The sequence below is a fragment of the Triturus cristatus genome, chromosome 2_2 (assembly GCF_964204655.1).
Source record: "Triturus cristatus chromosome 2_2, aTriCri1.1, whole genome shotgun sequence".
NCBI lineage: Eukaryota > Metazoa > Chordata > Amphibia > Caudata > Salamandridae > Triturus > Triturus cristatus.
The window spans coordinates 68,330,928-68,357,485 of record NC_140582.1 but is presented as its reverse complement, the minus strand read 5'-3'; the positions used below and the strand labels follow the sequence as shown (position 1 = coordinate 68,357,485).

Below are 26,558 nucleotides of genomic sequence, written 5' to 3'. Positions count from 1 at the left end.
TTTTAGTTTTCTTTTTTCTCCTTAGTAGAAATAGCATACAGCTGATGCTGTGATATTGTTAGTATGATTTCACTAATAATAGCATGATTTGGCCTATTTTGCTTTACTTCTCCTGTTGGGAATGACATAATGACATATAGAGCAAGATCAGCGAGTAATTTTGAGAATAACATTTACGCAAATCCATTGAGAGAATATAAAAATATCATGGGAGTTGGAAATAGTTTTGTCTGTACTTGTTTCCCTTCTTCCATTGGTGATGGATCAACATATTATTACAATATATTTAATAAGTAAGAATTTCTGTTGCCATTTCTTTCGGGATTTCAACACTTCGCTGGAAGAGCTTTCTGTTTCTGGGGATCCTTGTGTGTTCAATGACCTATATTAAATATTTAGAACCAGCTGCACAACCTAACCAAATTACCAAAATAACTAATGGGTAGTACGCCTGCCGCTTGAGTAAAGAATAGCATGTATTTGTTAAGGAATCTAGAGAATTTAGAGGGAGGAGAGTAACAAATGTTAAAGACTGGAAGGATGAAAGAAAAAACAGAGAACATATTAAGGCTGAAGAGGAAATTAGAACTTCAAAATTGGAAGGAAGTGTCACAGAAACTCCAACTTTTTCTTCCTGTCCAGAAGGTTCCCCTGCTTTGTCCATCCCTTGGTCACTTTTAAATTGGATTTTAAGGGGAAAGGATCACTCTCTTCTTTATCTGGAATCCCTGCTGCATATGCCTTTGAATTTTAAGGATTTTCTGAGAAGTCAAATAAGTTAAAGAACTTTTGGAGAAGTTTGTTGTTCGATGGAAGGAATGCACCAGTATTTTTTTTATTTACCTTTTTTGTTTTTTCTTCCATTTTTAAATTTGATTGTGGGAGAACTAGAGTTGCAGTAGAGGTTCTTTTTTGCATTAACATTTTTAGTTTTGTTAAAGGAAAAAGGTTTGGGGGGGTTGGGGGCCTGGTTTTAAAACTTTTAAAGTACCTTTTCTCCATTTTCTTGTGTGTTTTTTCTATATTTTGCACTATTACTTTGCTAATTTTACTGTGTATTCTAGTCTGCCCACGGGCCATGGCCAGCCAGCCATTACTAGACATTGGGTATATATTAAACAACTGTTTCCGTGGTTTAAGTTTTTTAAAAACATTTATTGATTTAGGGATGGCCTTGGAAAAAATGCAAAATGTGCTTTTCTTGTATTTTATGTTTTTCTGCAAAGTGTTAAAATATTTTGGTGGGATTATTTTTGATGCCTTTAGATGTTTGTGGTTGGTGAATTTTTAAAGTTGAAATAAGTTTGGTTTTTTTGGGCCCTGCTGAATAAATGGTAATGTTTTCTTCTTTGCTTACCCTGCCTCTTTTCTTTTCTGGCCAAGTAGCCATTTTGTTGTGTGGCCACTGTGTGTGTGGATGTATGTGTTTGTGTGTGTGTGTGTGTGTTTGCCATAGGCCACCATTTTGTCTTTGTTCTTGGCAGGGTGGCCATTTTGTGTAGTCAGATTGCTTTTTGCCATGGGCCTGCATGTGTTCTATATAGTGTCCGAGCCTTCTTGTTTGTTGTTCGAACATAGTGCCAGAGGACATTTTATGCAGTCAGTGTGCTTTTGCATAGGCCTGAATGTGTTCTGTGGAGTCTATGCCTTTGCCCTTAATGGCCATGAAGCCGGCGTCCATTTTGTATTCAGTGTGCTTTTGCCATAGGCCTGCATGTGTTCTTTGTTGTCCATGCCTTTGCTCTTGGTGGCCATATACCAGGGCAGCCATTTTGTATAACCAGCATGTTTTGCTTTTGCCATAGGCCTGCATATGCTCTTGTTGTCCATGCCTTCAATCTTGTTGGCCATGTGCCAGGGCAGCCATTTTGTGAAGCCAGTGTGCTTTGCTTTTGTCATAGGCTGGCATGTGTTCCTTGTTGTCCATGCCTTCACCCTTGGCGGCCATGTGCATTTCCTAGAGACGTTGATAGAAGAGGCTTATGCCTTTTTGTTTTTTATTTTTTTAAGTTTTTTCTGAAATGTGTGTTTGAGTAAGATTGTAGTATGTATGTACAGAGTTTTTTCCATTTTCCCCTAAGCCTCCATACCTCCAATAGGATTTCTCATAGTCCCTAGTGAAACACCTGATATAAAAAAAAATTCAATGACTCTGGGTGTCTCCCTCTGAACCACGAGAAATCCTATGGGAGGCAATGAGACATAGGAAAAAATAGAACAAAATGCATAAAAAACACTGTACATATGTTATGCACCCCCTGCCTGCCATTGACGCACACCAGCAATAATATTTGTAAGGATTATGAGCCGAAGCCGTCAAGAGCTCCATGGCGAGGGCGAACAACAGGGGAGACAGGGGGCAACTCTGTCACGTTCAGGTCCCACTGAGCAGCTTGCCGAGATGGCCCTCCCGTGCATATCCTATCCGTAGGCCTAGTATATAGTGACCTGGTCCACGTTATGAAGCCCTCTCCTATTTCCATATGACATAGTACTTCATATAAGCAATGCCATTCCAGGCTATTGAATGCTTTCTCAATGTCAACAGCAAAGACCGTGGCCCCCTCTCGATCGGTCTTCCTAGCATCCAAAATGCCCAGCAGACATCGGATGTCACCCGCCGTATTCGGCCTGGGAAAAATACCACCTGGTCTGAGTAGATTAACTTAGGCATTAGAGGTAGGAGCCTAGCCACTAGGATTTTGCTCAGTATTGTAGAATTAATGATAAGTACCGATAGTGGTCAAAGGCTGATCGTTTATAAGCAGGTTTACTCAGTTTTAGGATAGGGACCATCACTGCTTCTTTGGTAGAGTCCAGTAGGGACCCCGTTGCTCTGGCCTCCATGTATAAAGCGACCAATCTAGGTGTTAGTTCTGCAGAATACGTGGCATAAAATTCCACTGGGAGCCAATCGTTCCCCGGGGCCTTATTACGCGCCATATGTTTGATGGTAGTAGGTATTTCCTGAGGGGTAATGTCGCTGCCGCGGCAATGGCAAGGTCTCCAAATATGCCTGCGTTGATGCACTGTTTTGTAAAGTGGAACTAATGTATAGGGTTGAATAATATCTGGTAAATAAGTCATTAATTCCTTCCTGTGTGTAGATCATGTTACCTCCCTCGTCCTCCAGTTCTACTGTGGCTGATCTACACTTATCTGGGTTGGCTAGCCAAGCCAACAGGAAACCAGACTTGTCTCACTCTGCATGCGTTCTATCTATGTATTGTTTATCATCAAAACACAAAAGCCGTTCTACCTGCACTGCCATCGCCTCCTTGGCTTTAAGGAGTTCTGGTTGTATCTATGGGTGTTCCGGTCTTTGGAGATTCAAGTCACGCAGGGTTCTTTCGATATCTTTGATGTCCTTCAGCAGTATGTGACTGACACCCTTTGACTCAGCCAGACAGTATCTCCCGGACAACTGCCTTGAAACCATCCCTTTCTATCTGCAGTGAAGAAGCCGTAGAAGTGTTGTTGATGAAATATTGTATTATCTTAGATCTAATCATCTTGCAGAAGACCTGGTGGTGAACTTATCCCTTTTTGCAGGGTCATCCGGGAACATTTTGCCCTACTCCTAGTCTTCTTTTTCTGACCTGGTGTTGGTGGTTTTAGGACTCTGGGCACTTTAGCACTGCTGTCCAGTGTAAAGTGCGTGTGCTCTCTGTGGTAAACATGGTAAGATTGGTCTACACCTGATTGGCATATTTAATTTACCTGTCAGTCCCCTGTAAAGTGGTATCTCAGATGCCCAGGGCCAGTAAATTAAATGCTACTGGTGGGCTTGCAGCACTGATTGCGCCACCCACCAAAGTAGCCTTTCAAACCTGTCTCAGGCCTCTGCCATTGCAGGGCTTGTCCGCGCAGTTTACTGCCGCTGTGAAGTGGTACATAAAGTGGGTGCCACGTCTGTGACCCCCCTTTTACTGCATGTCAGTCGGCCCTAAGGTAGGCCCTAGCTAGCCCTATGGGCAGGGTGCATTGTAGGTAAAAGGTAGGACATGCACCTTAATTGTGTGACATGTCCTGGTAGTGACAAACAGCCATTTTGATTTCTCACTGCTGTGAGGCTGCCCTCTCATAGGAATGCATTGGGGATTCCTTGGTATGTGTTTTAGTGGTAATTTCAAATATGAGAGGAGCAGCGTGAGCAAGTTTGATATGTTTGGAATAGTGATAATAAATGCTGTGTAATGGTGTGCGCAGATTTATTATCACTATTATAGAAATGCCACTTTTAGAAGTTGCCATTTCTGTGTGCTATGTGTCTTTGTGCCTGTCTGATGTGTATTGCATGTCTGGCTCTGGTGTGACAGGGGCTGGTGAGGTGTGTGGCTCCAGAGGGGCTGGGTGAGTCAGCACTAGGCTGAATAGGCAGATCTGCATTTGGATTAGTGGGAGGAGTAGACCCTGCACCTGAATAGGTCTGTGCCTGCCTTGTACAATGCTGGCTCCGCCCCCCTGTGGTGTGTCTGGGGCCAGGACCTACTCTGACAATGAGGGTGGTTGTGCCCTGTAAACAAAGGTTGGAGTGCCCCCCAGAACTGTTTGGACCGGGCCTAGGCTTGTGCCAGGGGGAGAGAACAAAGACATATGGGGTATAAATACTGGGGCTGTGACCCCATGAAAGTGTGCTGCTTGGGACCTGAGTGGAGCTGAAGGACTGCTGGGAAAGGAGGAACCGCCATGGGACCCAGCTGATGTCTCCTGGAAGTCCCTACGTGCTGGCCTGCCCAGCTCTGCCCTGATGTGAGGGGTGTATTGACCTGCATTAACCTGCTCCTGTGTGGAGCTCAAGAAGGACTGGACTGTCCTCCTTCCTGGTTATTTAAAAGGAACCGTGTGGAGTGCTCAAGGGTGCTCTCTTGCCAGTTCTGCGACCTCTGCGCGAGGACACATGAGAAACGCTTTCCTTTTCTATGCAGCCCGTGTGGAGTGCTTTCATTTTCTACTGTGCTGCCCTTGCCTGTGGCTTTTGAGGGATGGGAGAGGGGAGCTGAGCCAGGAGAAGTGCTCCCCCTGTCCCTGGCAGCCGGTCACTGTCTTTCCGCAATGTGCGCATCCGGGCTGTGCTGAGTGGCCCCGGGCTGCAGGAGGTCACGACGAAGCCGGAGGAAGCAGGCAGAAGTCTGTGCCTGATTGCGGGCGGATCCTGCGGCGGAGAGAGGGCCACAAAATGGAAGTCAGGCAAAGTCCGCCTGACTGTGGGTGGAGATAAGCCACGCCGGAGTTGTGCCAGTAGTGGGTGGGGCCCACCGAAGGAGATAGTGCCGGAGCCTCGCAGGCTACGAGGATCGGGGAGAAGGAAGTCTCCCCCGCCAGTGAGGGAGCCGGTTGCCAGAAGTAAGTGAATCCCCCGTGAGTGGGGCGGGGAAGGCAACCTGTTGGTGCGTGTATTGATCTTCAGCTACACCGCCAGATCGCGGGTAGCTGCAATAAGCAGAGAGAGGTCCCGGTGAGTGGGGCTGAGGAGGCACTGTTGGTGTTGGTGTTGAGTTATTCTTCACAGTTGCGTCGCCAGAGTGCAGGCAGCTGCAACGACGGGGGCATTTCTTTATTCTGATGAAGAGGAACGGGTGAGATGCACCCCCCACCCCCTGGCTTAGGCGCTTGCCCTAGCCAACCAGAAATCCCATTTCGAACACCTGGTCTTCCTGCGAATCTGGTTTCAGCTGTCGTGTAGCTCCTACCAGTCCATAGGACCTGTGCATTGTTTGGACAACATAAATTAAGGGCTTGGTGTCAAGACTGATTCCAGACACCCACACAGGATATGTTGGACAATAGACCAGCTAGCTCACAGTGCCACTGTAAGCCCCTCTAACCTAACAGAGAGCGAATGGTTTCTGGCAGCCACTGAATATGACAACCCTGATCCCTCAGGGATCGTCAAAACAGAATAAAACCTTTTGTCAGTCACTCGTGCTCACTTCTTCTCAGAGGAATATACAGAGAATGCACCACAGGACGTTTTCAATAATTTATATTGAAACAATGTTCTTATTGCTCTAAAATACGTGTGCTGCAATGATTAGAAAACAGAAGCGGATCAAGGTAATTACAAGCACCAAAAGCATAAATAGTAGGTAGGGTTCTACCATGGTGCTAAAACAATGTATATGTGCAGGCATATAGACACAGCGGTAATCTGGCGTACTCTAAATGTACCTAGAGTGTATGTAGGTGTGAAGCCAAGAACCCCCTCAAGGGAGGAACCAGCCCTATTGCCTGATGGGAAAGAGTGAAGGACCCCGTCTTGGTCACGAGATGGACACCCCTCACGAGATGCCAGGCCTCTGCGTGGTGATCTCTCAGCATGCACGGACCCTCATTGTCAGCGGAAGTGCCTCCTCTACTAATGTAGCAGGATCCTCATCTTTTATAATAGAAAGCAGCCTTGTGATGTACCTGTAGATTAGTGATGTTGTGGAAATATAGATAGTCCTGTCACCCGTTGGATGAAGATAGTGCTGACATTTGTACGAGTAAGGAACAAGGCCTTGGACATGATGTACAGGCCATTGTGTTAATGTTGCGCGAAGCTAGATGTAAACCACGTTTAGTTTCAGAGAAACAAATCTGACATTGTCGTGCGTGCAAATGTATGGAAAGGTCACAGCTTGGAGAATGTTGTTTGTGAGGACAATGTAAGAAATAAGCTGCTTCGCTACATGAGCCCAACTCGGGAATATAAACCCCACTCCTCATCCTAAGGGTCGATAACAAAAAGCTATCTAAAAGCCAGCAGACAGGTTTAAAAGCATTAAAAAAAAAACTACACTTTAAAAGCGTCTAAAATATATAAAACAATAAAATATGTAAAACTTTCATAAGTCCTACATATTATTTGAGATCCCAAGCCAAAGTGCCAGAGAAAAAGAAAAAGCTATTTTGGCATGTCTCGTTAAAAAATTAGATCATTTAGTTTCCACACGGAAAAAAGCCAATTGTTTAGTGTTCCGAGTGGTAGGCGCAACATTGCTGTGGCCCACATCCGCAGGCGTTCCCAGAGGCACACCTCGTAACAGGTTTATGGAGCAAAGATGATCCCATCCAGTTTCCACAGCAGCCGCTGAGGGAGGCATCCAGTCCCACAATTTGTATGCAGAGGCTTTATTCACAGCACCAGGAGATGAAGCATCCCATGGTGGCTCTAAGAATGTGTTCGTCCTCAATGGAATACGCTGAGGACAGCCATATGCATGAGCCTTTAAGAGATCCATCAGTACATCAATGTCAGGTGGCGCAACCAGTTCTGATCTGAGACATATATCCAGGAGGCCTTCTTGGCTGCAAAGCAGGCAGCGGAAAACAGGTTGTATGTACTCAAGCCAGAATGGCCTGAACGACAAGAACCAGTGCTCATTCAGTTCTTGAAGCAAAGGTGTGCCGAAGCAGTGCATCATTCGCTCACGGCAGCGCAGCACTAGCAGTGCTGTCTCCATTCTGGGTTGAACTGGGAGGTCCATTGCGGAGTTGAAAAAATAAATTCAGGATTGCGCTACAAATAGGCGGACATGCGGAAGCCGTCCAAATGTGCTTCCCAATACGGAGGGTGTGAAAGATGGTAAAACTCCAACAATCGTCTGAAAGGTGCTAACCAAACCAGGGCCAATACTTTTTAAAAAGTGCACTAGTCCGTTTGTATCAGACGTGTTAAAGATACGATGGACAATCTCCCCAAAATGCAGTGGGAAGTTAGTGTGGAGTAGTGTCTGTATCTCTATGTTCTGTACCTGGGCCTATCTTGCTATCTTATAGAGTGCCTGCAAGTTGTGCAAATCTTCGCGGCCAGGGCGATTCTCAGACCTAAACCAAGGTCTCCTATGTCCCCCCTTCTTAAATCCCTCCATTGGCTGCGATTGAAAGAAAGGATTAAATTCAAAGCCCTAGTTGTTTTTTTCAATGCCCTTCATGGAAAAGGAGCAGGCTAGCTCAGCTAACGAGTTAACCGCTACACTCCTGCACGATCTTTAAGATCTTCCTCCTCTGACCTTGTCCGTACCCCCAAAGTACGTTTAGCCCGTATGGGAGGGAGGTCGTTTGGGTTCCTGGGTGCCTGTATGGAACAAACTACCTGTTACACGGAGAGCCATCTCAGAACATTTGATTTTCAAGAAATGTCCTAAAAGATGGCTTTTTAAAACTTAGCGGCATATCAAGTTTCCTGCCTGCTCTGTCAGCGCCGGGACACTCTTTTTTAGTAGCTGTTGCGGTATATCAAATGTCTTTCATTCATTCATTCATTGAGATGAGGACCTTGCAACCTGGAGATCAAACGTCTATTTGGTTGATATTAAGGCCACATCCTTTTGTAAAAGCATGGCTTTCAGTTTGTTCAGGAAATCAAATTTAATGTCAGAATTATCAATTGAAGGCCATAGCGCTGCCTCCCTAACTGTGCTGGCAGGTGGACACAGTACTTGAGTACAACAAGTGTCTATTAAATTAACCGTCACCAGATAAGCGATGCCTGGTTCCATTCCGCAACAACCTTGATCATTCAGCCTTAAATAACTCCCACTAAAGAGTAGCTTGAACACCGGATGAATCACGGCTGCTGGGGAACCCTTCAGATAACAAGACAAACTTGCCATTGAAGCATTACATGCCCCGTGGAAAGAAAAGTCCTTGCAAACAAAGGAATACAGTCGGAGCCACTAAGAAAAACATCTCTATCCCCATTCCTGCATCTAAACCTGAACGGTAATTCCAAATACTCATGCACATATCCTTCCTCTAGTGCTTCATATCTGCCTACCTGTTGGTATTGGATTATCCAGTCGTGGGATGGTGTCTCAGCCACTGTAATAGGCAATTGGTCTAATTTTTCAATGTGCAACATGGTATATTTCACATCTGTACGTGCCATCGCCATCTGTCTTTCTGTGAAATTGTATGCTGAAAACAGGTTTGTACTGTTGATATAACGACATGGCACGTGGCCAAAACATAGGGGTTGAGGGTCGAGCGCGAGCTCACTGCAGCTGCGTTAGGATAGGATCTGATAAGGTGCGAGAGAAATATTCAATAGTGTGTACCAAACTATGGACATCTGGTGTGCAGAGGAACACATCTAGCCAGAGACTTACCTCGTGGAGTCCAGAGAAGAATGAATAATCCCACCACAGTGGGTGTGTCCATCTCCATGAGTCAATGAGTCCCCAATGTTGTTGCCAATACCTGAACGCTCTGGCCATATGCATGATCTGAGAGTCAGGAAGGTGGGGGGGGGAGGGGGGGGGGTGATCGGTCAAATAGGATGTCAGACACGGAATTAAAGCAAATAAAGTCCCTCCTGTTATGGTCGTAGTGGTTAGATATGGTGCTAGTTGTCTCGATAGACTCCCAAAAATAGGCCCTGTTCTACATTCAGGGCATATACATTTACTACAGTATGGCAAATCCCTCAAGTCGTCCTCGTACAACTACAAATCAACCCTCCGGGTCTACTAATTTGTCCATCAATTGAAAAGGCCCTCCCGCTCTAATTCAGATTAGGACTCCCCTGGCGTAGCCCGAAAAAATCGAGTAATATGCCTACACCCTACAACGGCGCTGAAGTGATATGCCCTCTTGTCTTGTCAAATGTGTCTCCAGCAGTAAGTCTATTTGGACCCCTGTCCTATTCCAATAGGAAAACACTTTGACATGGTGTGCATTCCCCGGATGTTCCAAGATAAACATTTATACATTCTCTGCTCTAATGAATCTCAAGATAAGGTTAGTTCCTCCATAGCCAAAGGCGGTCACCAAGGGTTGACCCTTATGGCTGATAGTCCTGTCGTAGAATGACCTGAAAGTCAGAACTTGGTGCTAACCTCAGGTGACAATATCAGGGATGGTCTTGAGAGTGTGCCAGCAAGTGATGTCTGAGGTAGGAAAGTGTATCCTATGTCAGTCCCCCCCTCCCGGGGCCCGGGTGCGAGTGCAACTATTATTATTTTTTGACAATTTAAACACTTTTCGACCAGCAAGGGGGTACTGGCCTAATGTTATTACGCCAATATATCCCATACAGCCATTCTAATATGGCGCCCACCTTGTGATCTCCCATGGGCGGGAATTCGAAGAGTTTTTCAGCAAGTTCTGTATAATTAATACAGGTCAAAACATTTCTCATCATCATCATGTAGGCATGGTAGTCCATCTTGAACATCTGAGCTAAGTATATTTTTTGTAAATTTAAAATATTTTGGGGTCCGGAAGGTGTCACTAGATCATTTCTCCCGTGACAATATACTTAAATCAACCATTTCAACATGGCGCCCACCCAGTGACCTCAAATGGGCGTAAATCATTGACATCGGCCAATGACGTGATTAATAGCGCGAATTTGGCGGGGTTTCTTTAGCTACTTAAAGCCTATCATTATAGCCGGCATTTCTTGACTTCCATACTCGGCGATCGCCTCTGCCGCATACCTAAGGGTAGGTGATATTATTGTTTGATTATTTAATACGTTCGGTCATTTTATTTTAGAATAGCACTTTTACATCTATTTTTTAAATCATAGTCTTGAGCCATATACGAGCTTTTGTTTACTTATGCTATTTTGTTAGGGTTAGGTCATACCTTATACGTATTGGGACTTGAGTCAATGGACATCAAAACCCTTCTTTAACTATGATCCTAAAGATTTAGATACGTACTCCTTGCCAGTAGGTCCCAGTGTATATTTGGGAACCTATACACTTTGTCAACTTGCATTATGCGCTCCCTTAACTGGTATATCCTTGTTAAATTAGACTTGGTCAGGACGTTTCAGTCAGGGGACTAGTCAGCCCAGAATGTGAACATCAAATTCCTTAAGAGAGAGATGTACCATATAGTGGAGTTTCACCTTTTATATTCTCGTTCACATATTTCCAATTTCTTCTCGTTTCTTAAATAGTGTGAAGAAAATTATCGCCTCGACACATCAGAGTCAACCTCATTTTAGTTAAGGGACCCCAACATCATTTTGGAAGTATACATACTTAAAATGCCGAAGGTTAGTACAAACTATATAAATGAATAGGAACCGTCGAGGTCATAGATATTTGCATCTTATTCTTTATAAAAAAAATATTTTTATATCTTATTATGGAGACACGTTCTCCGGTACAACTTCTATTATTCACCTGTAGTGTAAAGTGGCAAAGCTTGACCGAGTGACATCATTACGTTAAGACATCCAATTACGAGGAGTAGGAAATTGGTATTCATGGTAAGATTACCAGCGGGACAGCTTTACATCTCCAATATAATAGAACCAACATAACTATCATAATTGTTGAATCACAATTCTAAAGAATTGATTCTAACAGATATTATCCTGCAGGTTATTAAAGTATAACGAGGGATTTGCAACTTGACCTATCTTGAAGTGCCACGTTATCCCTTTCACCATTCAGGTAATTTTAGCTTTTTACATCTTCCTTGCTCCTCATATTCACCAATATTGTTTGTATATAGTGGGCATGTCCTAGAATCACGCATAAGGCAGAGACATTACAGCGTTAACCACCGTCAATCCTGTTTGCATACTTGTCCCTTCCCATTGAGCTCTCAATTTTAGGGAGATACTAGTCATGTATCAGAAGGTGGTATAAAACATTCAACTTTTCTGTTTCAGCATGGATTAGTACAGGAAACCATTTTTCCCACTCCGCGCTATTTGAGTATTGAATATTCTTTCATGACTTTATCCATCCCAAAATAGACTCTCTTCCTCTCCCCCGGTGACTCGAGATTTTGAAATCCTACATCAGTCACTTGTGTATTTTTCAGTATCGATTGAAGCTATATTCAACTATTGTGCAATTGCATAAAAGAGCAAATTTATATTTTCGTTTTTACACATGTATATATCTATATTTCATTTTTTTCTTTTGTTTAGTTAACCACAGTGATGGAATCCTGATGAAGGCATTGCCGAAACGCGTTGGTTTTCCCATTAAGGGTCTTCCCATCATTCGTCACTGAAAACCTTTTCCTTTTTCATTCTTTGCATGTATATTTGGACTTGAGAGTGTTTGAGCCAAGCATTGGAATGCTGGCAACCGAATCATCATGTACATTGTAAATATTACATTATGCCTACTTTTTTATAAGCTGTCTAAAATCATTGCTGGGTTTAGATAATATGCACATGTGGTTTTGATTAATGATATTGGCAGATGCATCCGTCAATTCTAAAAAAAATGTGTTTGTAAATATGTACACATGTATGTTTTTTCTATTTTTGATATGAGAAATAATCTGGAAAACTCAATCAGCAAAAAATAATAAAAAATCAATATAAACATAATCATGTTAAGATTATCATTTTCTAGAAAAAACAGGATTCATAGACTTTGAATACATGGTATATTCATTTGATATTTGCTCTTTCTTGCATAGCATGTAATTCTTATTGTTGGTCCTTTCCTTTTTCCCAATCCAGTCTTTTCCTTGGTAGGTTCTCATCCTTTTTCCAGGGGCCCCGTTTATTTTCAAAATTTGGTCTTGAGAGTGTGCCAGCAAGTGATGTCTGAGGTAGGAAAGTGTATCCTATGTCAGTCCCCCCCTCCCGGGGCCCGGGTGCGAGTGCAACCCTGGGACGCTACATCTGGAGTTCAGCCTAGGGAATAGAGGCCAGATATGTGGGAGCAAGTAGGTATGTCACAGACAATTGTCATATGTTGAGCTCTTGCCATGGTATGTCATCATTCAGGCCTGTAGTGTGGGTACATTCTCTGTTCTGCCATGAGTGCCATCAGAAAAAAGGTTATGAGCTTGCTTCCTCCTCAGCTCCTCATCTCGTGGCCCCCATATGCAAAAAATGGATACGTTACACATTCCTGTATGATTCAGCAACTCCCAACTTCTCAACCAAAATTCAGTGTCCCAACTCTCCCTCTCCAGGACAAGCATGCCAAAACCACCCATCCAAACAATGCAAAAAGAACAGAACTAGTTGTGAGAAACCCCCACGCTATAAACAGGTAGAGGGATGGTCAGTAAACCCCCTCAGCTATCGAACCCTCTTGTAGTATAATCTAAAATACAACAGAGAACCAGCTCATTATTCAATATCCCGTACAGTACTCAGGTGCCCCCTATGGAAATCTATACAACCACTGTGGAATGCTGAACCCCCAGCCCGTTACCAGTACATCGCTGAGTTCAGATGATGTCATCCGCTGACTTCGGTGTCACATATTTTAATTTTTTTATTTTATTGACAGAGGAATAATCAATATTCCTTACATTGCGATACAGTGCTAAAGTATATCTAAATTACAGCAATTCAAAGAAAACAAGGTGCATGTTCCTGGAACATGTATACTGAATTCAGGCCAAGACAGGGTGCGATACTCCTGTGCAATAAATGCCCTGATGTGAAACACAACAACATACATTTACTAATGTCACGGGGATATAGCAATACACTGTACTAATTTATTTCCTTTCCGTTAAATAGATAGAGATTTTGTGCCCTGGTTAGTATTCTACCCCTGGTGTGCCCCCCCCCCGCGCTCCGCTTCCCGCCGCTGCTCCTTCGCGGCCCGCCCCCTTTTCCTTTCTGTACCCCCATTGGCCGCCCCGCTCCCGCCTCCCAGCTGCTCCTTCCTCCCACTTCGCCTCATATGGAGCCCGCGCGTACCCGCAGCGTTCACGTGCAGCGGGCGCGCCGATTGTGCGCCGAAGGCTCGCCAAAGGCAAGCCCGTCTACGCCCGTCTGCGCCTGGACCACGCCAAGCGCCAGGACCCCTGGTCCTCGACGATGCCAGCGCACCCGACGAACTTACGACGCCACCACCCTCCACGCTCTCAACGCCGGTCGGCACCCCGCCTGCTACCAAGCTACCCCGAAACGCACCCACGGACCCTTCTCCTGCCAAGTCTGCCAATTCACCTGCCTCCGAACCTGCACCGCACCCGCCAAGCCGAGCACCAGCAACAGCCTCCTCAAGTGCATCCTGCTCAACACCCGCTCCGTCCACAGGCACGCCATCGAACTCTGGAACCTCCTCGACACAACATCACCAGACGTCGCCTTCCTCACAGAAACCTACAAGATCACCCGGAGGGACCGCGTCAACCAAACCGGAGGAGGCATCGCCATTGTCCACAAAAACACCATCCACATCACGACCAACTCCGACGACACCCTCACCGCCGCCGAGCACCTTCACTTCCAGATACACACCGACCCCAAGACCACCCTCAGAGGCACTCTCATCTACAGACCCCCGGGACCACGCACACAATTCAGCAAAGCCATCGCAGACTTCATCATTCCACACGCCCTCACCTCCACAGACTACATCCTCCTAGGGGACCTCAACTTCCACCTGGAGAACAACAAGGACTGCAACACCGCCGCCCTGCTGGACAATCTCGCCAACCTCGGACTCAAGCAACTAGTGAACACCCCCACCCACTACGCCGGCCACACGCTTGACCCCGTCTTCTCCTCCAGCAAGCACATCTCCTTCATCCACTCCACCGGACTACACTGGACAGACCACAGCTGCGTCCACTTCAACTTCAGGAGAACCACGACCCACCACCACCCGCAACAGGTTCCCCGCAGAAGCTGGAGCAAGGTCACCACCGACCAGCTCATCAGCTCCCTCAGCCAGAACCCTCCCACCAACACGACGGACCCCAACGAAGCAGCCCGCAACCTCACACGGTGGCTCACCAACTGCGCAGACGATCTCGCACAACTGAAGAAGCCCCCCAGCAGACCTGGCAGCAAGAAAGCCTCGTGGTTTACCAACGACCTCAAAAACTCCAAGAAAACCTGCCGCACCCTCGAGAAAACCTGGCGCCGCGACCAGACAACTGAAAACATGACAGCCCTCAAGAATGCCACCCGCAAACACCACCAGCTGATCCGCACCACCAAGAAGACAGCATTCAAAGAATGACTGGACAACAACACCCACAACAGCAAGGAACTCTTCAGCATCGTTAAAGAGCTCTCCAACCCCAGCGCCTGCAACAACGACATCACACCCTCGCAAGACCTCTGCGACTCACTCGCCTCGTTCTTCCACCGCAAGATCGCCGACATACACAACAGCTTCAGCGCGCAGACCACGCACCCGACCACCGATCCAACGCCCCCCACCACCATCCTCTGCACCTGGACCCCTGTCAGCACCGAAGACACCACCCGCCTGATGAACACCGTCCACTCCGGCTCCCCAACTGACCCCTGCCCACACCACATCTTCAACAAAGCCAACTTCATCATCGCACCCCAGCTCCGGAACATCATCAACAGCTCCTTCGCATCTGCCACCTTCCCGGAGAGCTGGAAACACGCCGAGCTGAGCGCCCTCCTGAAGAAACACACCGCGGACCCCACGGACCTCAAGAACTTCCGCCCCATCTCGCTCCTCCCCTTTCCAGCCAATGTCATCGAGAAGACCGTCAACAGACAACTCTCCGCTTTCCTCGAGACCAACGGATCCCTCGACCCCTCACAGTCCGGTTTCCGAGCAAACCACAGCACCGAGACCGCCCTCATCGCAGCCACGACAACATCAGGTCCCTGCTCGACAACGGGGAAACTGCTGCCCTCATCCTCCTGGACCTCTCAGCAGCCTTCGACACCATATGCCACCGCACCCTGATACAGCGCCTCAACAACACCGGTATCCAAGGAGCGGCACTGGAGTGGATCATCTCGTTCCTCGCCGGAAGAACCCAGAGAGTCCACCTCCCCCCGTTCCAATCCGCGGCCACCGAAGTCATCTGCGGTGTTCCGCAGGGATCCTCTCTCAGCCCCACCCTCTTCAACGTCTACATGAGCCCTCTCGCAGACATCGCTCGCCAACACAACCTCAACATCATCTCCTACGCCGACGACACTCAGCTGATCCTCTCCCTCACCAACGACCCCGCCACCGCCAAAGCCAACCTCCAGGAAGGAATGAAAGAAGTCGCAGAATGGATGAAGATCAGCCGTCTGAAACTGAACTCAGACAAGACGGAAGTCCTCATCCTCGGACCATCTCCCTCTGCCTGGGACGACTCCTGGTGGCCCCCTGCCCTGGGCATCGCACCCAAACCAACAGACCACGCCCGCAACCTGGGCTTCATCCTGGACTCCTCCCTCACGATGACCAAGCAGGTGAACGCCGTCTCGTCATCCTGCTTCAACACCCTGCGCATGCTCCGAAGGATCTTCCGATGGATCCCCACCGAAACCATGAAGACGGTCACCCAGGCCCTCGTCACCAGCCTTCTGGACTACGGAAACACCCTCTACGCTGGAACCACAGCCAAACTCCAGAAAAGACTCCAGCACATCCAGAACGCCTCAGCATGACTCATCCTGGACATCCCTCGCCGCAGCCACATCTCTGACCACCTGAAAGACCTGCACTGGCTCCCCGTCAACAAGAGGATCACGTTCAGACTCCTCACCCACGCACACAAGGCTCTCCACGACAAGGGGCCCGAAGTACCTCAACAGCCGCCTCACATTCTACACACCCACCCGCCAGCTCCGATCCGCCAGCCTCGCCCTCGCCTCCGTCCCACGCTTTCGGAAGTCCACCGTCGGAGGAAGATCCTTCTCCTACCTGGCAGCCAAGACATGGAACTCCCTCCCCACTCACCTACGGCTGACCCTGGACCATCTCTCCTTCAGGAAACAACTCAAGACCTGGCTGTTCGAGCAGTAGTGACCCCCCTCAGCGCCTTGAGACCCCTGCGGGTGAGTAGCACGCTCTACAAATTTTGCTGATGATTGATTGATGGATTGACACTGTGTTTACCCATCCACTGTACTTCGGTGTCACCTTAGGGAGTACTGGGCATGCACCCCGCTGAAGTATCAGAATCCGTGTCCAGACCGGGAGGATTTAGCTCCAGTAATGGAGACCTCGACTCTCTCCACTAATCTTGGCCACTACCTCCATTGCGCTCTGTTTTCCGAGCTGTACTTTGGCCTGCAAGGGGGCAACAGAACTGCTCTGCAAGCTTTTACGCAGAGCACAAGTACAGTGAGACCACTGTCGGGGGTTCTGGTCAGGTCTCGGCGCATGTTGTGATTCTAACCAGTCCAGTTCTAGTGGAGAGTGGAAGAATTGTGTTCCCTCCGAGATCATCATTTTCAGCCTAGCGGGGAAGAGCATTGCGTACTTGAATTTCAGCTGTCATAGTTGTTTGGTAACTTCCTGAAACAATGCCCTCCGTCTCTGCACCTACCTAGAGAAGACCGGAAAGATACGCACAGCAGCATTGTTGACCCGTATCTCTTCCCTTTGCTGGCCTGAGCCAGGATATCGTTGCGATCTTTATGGTACAGTACAGTAGTCCAGCCACCACTGGTCTCGGGGGCCCGAGCGATCTCCATGGGACTCTGTGTGCTCTATCGCAAAAAAGGCAGAAAGACCCTCAGGAGTTACTTCTGTGCGCAGACAGTTCTCAATGTAGGTCAACATAGTGGTGCCCTCCACCTTCTCGGGCAGCCCCACCACCCGAATATTGTTGCAAAGGGATACATTTTCAGCATCCTCCACTCGTAATTCAAGAGTCCCCAATGTCATGACACTCACCTGGTCGAACGCTGCCACACCCGCCGTTATCTTCGAGATCTGAGGCACGAACTGAGAGAAGTGCACAGCGGTGTACACCATGCTGCAAACATGGTTGCAGAAGGAAAGGAGAGCAAAGGTGAAAACACTTCGTCTGGGAAGGAAACCATATTTCCCAGACCACTGTGCAGCGTGCCGTCACCGGGTCAGGAAATGACGCATCATTACCCGGAGGCTATTTTAGCCACCGAAACCTGTGGCAACGCTGGAGATTATTCACAGTTTGGAAACCGAAGCCGTGGCAGTTAAGCAACAGAGCGAATCCAACAGTGCCTGCCTGGTAGACCTAATGGCTAAGATGGAGGACCAGGAAAATCGCCAGCGCAGGAATAACCTTCGCCTGCTTGGTATTCCGGAGGGGAAGGAAGGGGACGACCCGAGACGCTTCATTGTGAAACTTTTGCAGGACTCCTTCCCTGACCAACAGGGCTGGGACTGGGATCGCGAGGTGCAGAGGGCGCACCGCTTTCCCTTCAACCAGAGACAGCAACATGGCCGCGGCAACACCACTGGAGGACAGCCAAGGGTATTCCTGGTTTACTTTGGCAATTTTCTTCTTAGACAGTTAATATACGATCAGTCTCGCCCCAACTCCAAGAAAGGGGCCAATGGCATAATATTTTTCGCTAAACCTGACTTTTGCCATCAGACAGTAGAGCGGAGATGGCGCCTGAGAAAACTGATCTCTCCGTTTCAGCAGCTGGGGGCCGAAGTATATTTAATGAATCCTGCTAGACTTAAAGTAATTTTTAATGGGGGGACTAAAGTTTTCCTATCTGAAGTAAAAGCTGGTGAATATTTGAATGACCTAAAATCTAGAAAGAGTCTAGATGAAAAGCTCATTCTTTTGCCCCTGTTATTTTCTCTCTACTCTTATTCTTACTTTCGTTCTACAGTTTCTATAAATATGCAAGCCTTCAAGGACCATGACCATGGTCACATTACGGCAGCTTTATGTGAGCCTTAAAATTTGACATAGTGGGCAGCCCTTTTGGCTTTTTTTTTTTTTTTGATTGTCTGTTTCGCTGTTTGTTTCACTTTGTCTCAAAGGAAAACAAGGGGGCTACAAGCCGAATGAAAACTTAATTTGTTTTTTTTAGGCGTGGTTGACAGCCGGGCCTCATGACTGACTATCATCATTCAGGTCATTCCTGATTGCTCAGAAGAAGGGGGGGGGGCAGGGTGGGGGGGGGAAGGGACGGGCACTAGAAAAGGCACAGAAGAATCCTGGGCACTTTTTGGCACATATACATTTCTGTACTCACTTGTTAAGATATTGGGCGAGGAGAATTGTTTTCTCTCAACATTTAGATGGCTAGGATAGACTCACTTAGGCTTGTCTCTGCTTACATTTGCGGTTTGAATGATACTTCTAAAAGGCAAAATGCTCCTCAAGGCCTACGTTCTCTAGGGGGCAATATAATCTGCATTCAGGAGACCCACATAGAGTGTTCACAGAAGCACCTATTAGATACATTAGGGTTTAAAGTTGCGGGGGCTACCACGCAGGGCGCCAAGACAAAAGGGGTAGGAATTTTGGCAGATAGAAGACTTTCTCTTAGCAATCCCCGGGTTAAATCAGATCCACTGGGCCGATGGGTAATAACTGAATGCCACCTTTCCTCTAACCTTCCTTTTACCCTCTGCGCACTGTATGGTAGCAATGTAGATGACCCAGGGATTATTAACATGGTCTCAGGGGAGCTGGCCCATTGGCCTACTCCTATCATCCTATGTGGCGACCTCAATATACATTTGCCCTCCGACTGGAAATTAGACGATAAATAGAGATACAAAGGCAGAAAACCCCGAGTATATCAAGCACTAATGAACCTTGTTCAGATCCACGGGTTAAGTGATATCTGGGCCAGTTTAAATCCCACGCAACCTGGCTATACCTTCTTTTCGGCCCCACACAACACTTTTGTTAGATTAGACTACTTTTTTGTTTCATCTTCACTCCTTAGCAATTGTACCATAGACACTGCACCTCGCTTTATGTCAGATCACAACCCTCTTATAGTAAATATCAAGGGACTAGGGAAGTGGAAGGAGGCACCTAGATGGAGTTTCGAGAAAGCCCTATTACAAAACCCCGGCTATAGGGCACATATGCAAGGTTGGATCCAGGAATTCCTGGAAATAAACGTCGGAACCGCTTCAACAATCACTGTCTGGGACACATTAAAGGCGGGGGTCAGGGGCGAAACTTTGAGGTTTTCAGTAAGGAAAAACAGGAAGGAGAAGTTGGTAATTAATGATCTACAGGAGAAATTAAGGGGAGCAGAAACAAACTTGGTCTTATTGGTTAAGTCGGGACAAGATACTGAAAATGCCCAAAAAGAGGTAGTCCTTGCTAAAGCAGAAATAGGGGCAGTATTTGCGGAAAAAAACGCAGCTAAGTGGGCAGCACAGCGGGAAAAAAATTACGAGTGCAGTGACCGCATTGGGCATCATCTAGCCGTCAAAACCAGGCAACAATCTACAAGTAATGAAATACACGCAATTAAATAATTACAGGGAACGAGACCAATGATCCTAACGCAATACAGAAGGGATTTCAGGAATTCTACTCCAATCTATACACTGAGGAGAACCGTAGCGCAGCTAGCCTACTCGAAAGCGAGATAGCCAGCTACCTAAGCGAGATAGATCTCAGACAGCTCACCTCTGATAACACCGAACTACTAGAACTTATTCCAACTTGGGATGAAATCATGGAAGCTCTATCTAGTTTACCAGACGGGAAAGCTGCAGGAATGGATGGTATTCCTGTAGAGTTCTATAAGATCTTCGCCCCTCAAATCAAAACTATTTTCACCGACGTGGTAACATCTATCTTTAATGGGGCTTCCCCTCCTGCTTCCTGGTCCAATGCTAGAATCTCTATATTCCCCAAAAAGGGTAAGTCCCCACTAGAGATGAGCTCTTACAGACCCATCACCCTCATCAACTGCGACTCTAAAGCCTTCTCTAAAATACTGGCATCCAGAATATCGTCTGTGATCGAGTCCTTAGTTTCAGAATGGCAACATGGTTTTATTCCTAAAAAAGGCACCACGGAACATATCAGGCGGGCCATTACCCTGTTTGACGCAGCGCAGGCAGCAGGAGACCCGATGTCATTAACACTTCTAGACGCGGAAAAAGCATTTGATCGGGTCTCCTGGCGGTTTCTGTGGGCTGTCATTGGCAGGATGGGTTTTGGGACGAGACTCACGCAGGCGGTACAGGCTCTATATTTACAACCAAAGGCTTGTGTCTCCATTAACGGGCGACTTACTGATCAATTTAACATCTCCCGGGGCACAAGACAGGGCTGTCCCTGTTCCCCGCTGTTATTTGCCCTCTACCTAGACCCATTCATTAAATAAATTGAAAGGAATCCCGCCATTACAGTCCCCAGGGCATTAACACCAAAATTATGGCTTACGCGGACGACCTGGCTATAACTTCCCCTGATCCTGAGAACGCCATAACTGCATTGGAGCTAGAGGCACAAAAATTTGGGAAAATCTCGGGCTATGCCTTGAACAAAAATAAAACCCAAATAATTATAAATAAGGAAATTACCTGGATCGATGCTAGGGTGGTGCCAAAAGCTAAATACTTGTTTTTTTTTATATCTGCTAGTATTGATGAAATCGTAGCAGACAACTTAGCTCCTCTCGCTGCAGAAACCAAGAAGGCCCTTAAACAGATTGATAACCTACATCTGACCCTCGTTGGAAGATGCAACGTGATTAAGATGACATACTTTCCTAAACTTCTTTACTTTTTTCGTACCGTACCCCTGGAATTCAGCAAAGCTAAACTGCAGAAATTTCAGCAAATCTTCACGCAGTTTATTTGGGCCTCTTCACAACCAAGGAGGGCTCTAAGGCAATTATCTCTTCCTAGAGAGCGGGGTGGGTGGGCCTTCCCTAACATTATGCTTTACTACTGGGCCGCAGTTATGCAATATAGTTCTGAGCTGGTGAGGGAACCCCCCCTCGCACCCACATTTGGTCTTTCCTCACCATTCCGACTTCTACTCGGTGAAGACCACTGGGGCTGACTCCTCCGAGAGACCTCGTTTGGATATTAAAAACGTGTGAGATTCAAGACCTTAATGAACTCATATAAGGTCTTCCGTAATATCCGCAGAATATTTGGGCTGGGAAGATTTAACTATTACTCTCCCATCATGACAAATTGCAATCTTCCCGCTATTTTTGGCAGGTCCTACTTCTCAGACTGGCACAGGACAGGTATTACGAAACTGGGGGATCTCATTTCCAGCGAGGGAGTCAAATCATTCGTAAACCTGCAACATAAATACAGTCTGAAAAATCAAGATGTTTTCAAATATTTATCTATCTCTAACTTTCTCTGCAGAAAGGTTGGGGGCAAGGCAGGATTCACGGAAGTAGAACTTCTCAACAAATTGCGTGACACCACGGCCCCTCGGATAGGTCTTTTGTACAACATACTAAATAGACAAACCCCAGACGACTTACAAAAGATAGCCGACAAATGGCACACCAAACTCGAATCTTCATCTAGTATATTTTTTAACTCATTAGCATTGTCTCAAAATATCTTGCTTTCAGCCAAACTACAGGCACAACACTTTAAAACTATTTTTTCTTTGTATATTACCCCCAACAAGATCGCCAAGTGGGGAGCTGGCAAAGGGACTTTATGCCCCCGGTGTTCTGAGTTTGGTGCCGACTCAATACACATCTTTGCAACCTGTTCTAAACTTCCCTCAACCCTTCTTAAAGTACAGGAATTTCTAGGGGAAGTCACCACCCAGACTACTGTACTAACCCCCACAGTCATTCTGCTGGGGACTCAATCTGAAACCATCAGGATCAAAAGTGAGGGCCTAATTTTCATTGCAATGGCAGTCTGGAGGATCTGTGTTGCTTCCGCATGGCTGGATGCTGATCCTCCACCATTCTCTCAATGGCTGGCCAGATTAGTCGCTACATACCACCTAGAAAAAGCAGTTTACGCTAGGAAAGGGCGCAAAAGCCAGAAGAAGGGCCTGGTTGTGTGGGGAAAGCTGACATCTTGGTTAGAGCAGCCGGGCTGACCCGGCTTGTGTTTCTTTCCTTGCCTGTTTTCTTTTCCCTACGTTGTTATATTCTTTTTCTTTTTTTCTACTTCTCTTCTTTCTGACGTCTGGATTATCTCTTAGTACCCTCTCTTTTATTATCATCTTTTTCTTTTTTTTTTCTCTTCTTCTTCTCTTCCGATTCTTATAAACGCCATTTAATTATGTTTACCCTTCTTTTAGTGCCATTGATTCAGTAGTTACACAGAGTGGGGGGTGGGGGGAGGGATGGGCGCCTTGAATATTTTTTCTCTGTACCATCTTTTTTGGGATTTTGCAAAATAAAAAACTTTAAAAAAAAAAGAAACCTGTGGCAACGCTGGAGATTATTCACAGCGTATTGATGCCCCCCTGAGGAAGAGAACTTCTGTTTACCAATTGGACCAGTACGGTAAGGGTGTCTCTGACACCGCCTCTTGTTCAAATACAGCTTCTCATTGAGAGAAGTGTTTCCAGACATTTGAATATTCCTGGTGCAATGTTCTTGGTCTTGGGAAACCCCTGAAGGTTTATGATACCTGCAGCTTGGGGATATAAAACCTGCAAGGAATGGGATATTTAATTTGCTTTGTGTATATATACTACACTACAAAAGAGTTTATAGAGACAGAGAAATATGAAATGGATCTTACCTTGATGTATTTTCAGATATTATATAACTAAAGAATGTTATAAAGAACAATCTACCATTCATTAAAAAAAAGCTTATTGTTTGTTGTATTTTTTCTTGCTCATGTTTTATAACAAGGGACCTAGCGAGGTTGAACTACTGTCGTAAGTCTTCCCCCTCCTGTGAAGTTAGGCTTATAAGAAACATAGGTGAGTACACGCTAGACTGATAGTATATGTGTGTACAGGTCCGATACTGGTATCAGTGGTAATTCTCATCTCTGTTCACAGCACCTATGAAGTGAATCTATATATTAGTATTCTGGAAGTAATTTAGATATTAAGAGGATACCGATGAATGGCAATCGACCTTCTTAAAACACACTGCAGGATACTTGTTATTTTTCTTTACAGGTAATAGATAGAAATGTTTATTGTCGCAATATAAAGGTGTTTAGCTTATTATACCCATGGATGTCTAAACAAAGTATTTTTTTTTGCTTCCCAGGTCTCCTTCCCCGCTGTTCCCTTCCTTTCCTTCCCCCATTTGATTAATTCAACCTTCTGTGCAGTAATAGTATTAGGAAATGAGGGTTTCAAGAGGTGGACAATGAACCGATCCTGAGAGGCAGCCGTAATGTCAGTGAAACGCACCTTCGCCTCAACTGCTAACAGTTGTTCTTTCATTTCAGTAATCACAGATGGGAGCTCCCCCAAAGTCCGCACGTTCATGGTTACTCATTCCGCAAGCTGTTTATGGTCGTCCCTCAGGAAGCCCAGGTCTTTGTTGATAGTGTCTATTTGGGATTCCAGCACCTCACGGGTAGTTGTTATGGCTTGGAGGATGTCTTATAATGTGGTGTCCTTAGGAGGCTCCATGGACCGAGATGCACTCGGTGGGCCAGTCGTGCTCTCAGGATATTGGTCCCGCTTATGGGAGGGCTTGCTCACTGTTCCCAGGGGTAATGCAAAGTCACCCAATCGCTCCTCCACCACCTTCCAATGTACAATTGCAACTGCTCTCCAATGTCCCCAGGGCAGGGCCCTCTACCTCCGCTCTACCAGAATTGTAGCATGATAGGCAGTAGGAGCCTCAGTCAGAGAGCATGGATGTTCAGATAGCAGTTGTGTCTCATCTTGGGGTGGCAGGAGCCCAATTCTTTATAGTGATGCGCTTGAGCCCCCCCAAGTGCATTCGACCACATGCTTACTTGCCTTTCATTCACAGCCAGGGCAGGTCCCTCAGCAGTCTCAGCCAAGGCCCTAGTCACCCACGTATCTCAGGCTGTTCCTGTGCCCATTGAGTGGCTCAGTGTGCTTGCAGATAGCAGTCCTGTCCTCACCTCACCTCAAAGCTCTAGCTGGGTCTCCACCATCCATCAACCATGCGAGAGCATGTGTGTCAGCGTCGGGGTTTAAGCCGCTACCCCAATCACCACTCAAAGTCGGCAGTGGGCTTCAGAGTGATGCATGGTATACACAGGGCCACACTGCAGGCAAGGGCAGTCAGGTCCGCAGCAATGGCACCTAGCGGGGTAGATGTGCAGCACTACAGACCAAATGCTAACCAGCTTCCTAGTGCCAGATCCCTTTCCTAAAACTGTACCATGATTGGCACAACTTCAGCAACCCCTGTAAATCCCTACTAAATGGTACCCCTTGTACCCAGGGCATTGGGACTGAAGAGGGTCCACTAGGGCTGCAGCACAAATTGTGCCACCCTAGGGACCCTCACCAAGACCATACAAACTGCCATTGCAGGCTATGTGTCTTGGTGCAGAGAAAACTGAAAAGTCTACATGGCACACATTCTTGTATGCCATGCCCCCAGGTACTGTATAGGGTACAGGTAAGTCACCTCTACTGCAGGCCTTATCGCCCTAAGGCATGTTGCCCAATAACAAATGTGTGGTCATATATGCCTGAGCAGATATGACCCTACAATATCTATGACCATTCTTAGTTCTTGTAAGTGAGCAGGTAAGTCATATAGATAGAGTATATGGGCTGGACATCCATCATCACGTGTTCCCCAGGACCATGAGGGCTTCACTGTACCGAGGGATGTCTGGTACCAAACATGTCCTCTTAATAAGTCCACACAGATGCCAATGTTAGATTTATTAATTCATAAACAAAGACGTCCCCCTGAAAACCTACCAAGCACTGCTGAGGTCTCTGGCTAGTCTTAGTCAGCCTACCACCACCAGACATGTTTCTGACCTAATAGGGTGAGATCCTTTGCTCTCAGAGGCCAGGAACAAGCCTGCTCTAGACAGAGGTGTTTCATACTTCCTCCAGACCGAAATGGCATTCCAAGGTGAGAAGCTTCAAAAGCCCTGTCCTGCTCCACATTTGGCAGGAGGACAGGTGGGAAAATTAGATTAGGATGTGGGACCACATTCAGCATGCATCACCCCTAAGGTGGGGCAGGAGATGTGGACCCCACTTTTCCATTTCCTCCATCTTGTTTGAGAGGGAATTTGCCAATGTGGGTCAGGGTTATGCCCACTCCCCAAAGGAAGTGGCCACATAGAGGGTGTAGACACCCTACAGGTAGATAGCCCATTGGCTACTACCTGTATCCCCCTTGTAACACTCCTAAATTGTGTATTTAGGGGGCACTCCTGGAGCCTGAAATTGAGTATCGATGGACCTAGGAAGAAAATGGACAAACAAGAGCTGCTGACCAGAGAACAGAGTACCTGCTGGAGAATTCAAGTGCAAAACCATGCCTGCTTCCTCCAAGGACTCGACCATCATGGTGTGCTGACTCATCCTGGTGCTGTGAGGCCTCCAAGAACCCCAAAGCACCTCCAGCCCTTCAACAATTGCCAGAGAACTCTCTTGGGGTAGAGTAACTACTCCTCTGCAGCCACAGGCACCAAACACGTAGAGTGTGACTTACCACTTCCCAGTGATGCAGCAACCGAACCAGCAACCGAACCAGAAGTGGTACACCCACTCCTGAGGAGTAGATCTGCCCCCCCTACCAAGTTTGAGGACACTAGGACCTACCGGAGCCTTGCTGCAGCAATACCAGAGGTACCGTACTACCTGCAACCAACACCAAGATGAAGAATACAGTCCAGACTCCAATTACCCAGGAAACAAGGACCCGTCGAGACCCCTGAGACCTACTCCGTGAGTGGCTCAGCTTTCACGGAGTCGTCCCTACAACCTGACTGTGAAGACCATCTTGACGCACAAATCCTGGCTGACCTATCTGATTTCTTGACTTTTTAAATCTTATTCTTCTT

The 26,558-nt window shown here is 46.7% G+C and overlaps 1 protein-coding gene across 3 annotated transcripts in view; it reads right to left on the bottom strand.

Moving 5' to 3' along the window:
- LOC146861856 (uncharacterized) overlaps positions 1-26,558 on the bottom strand; it is a 158,286-nt gene that overhangs the window by 18,494 nt on the left and 113,234 nt on the right. The gene's annotated exons all lie outside the window — the stretch shown is intronic.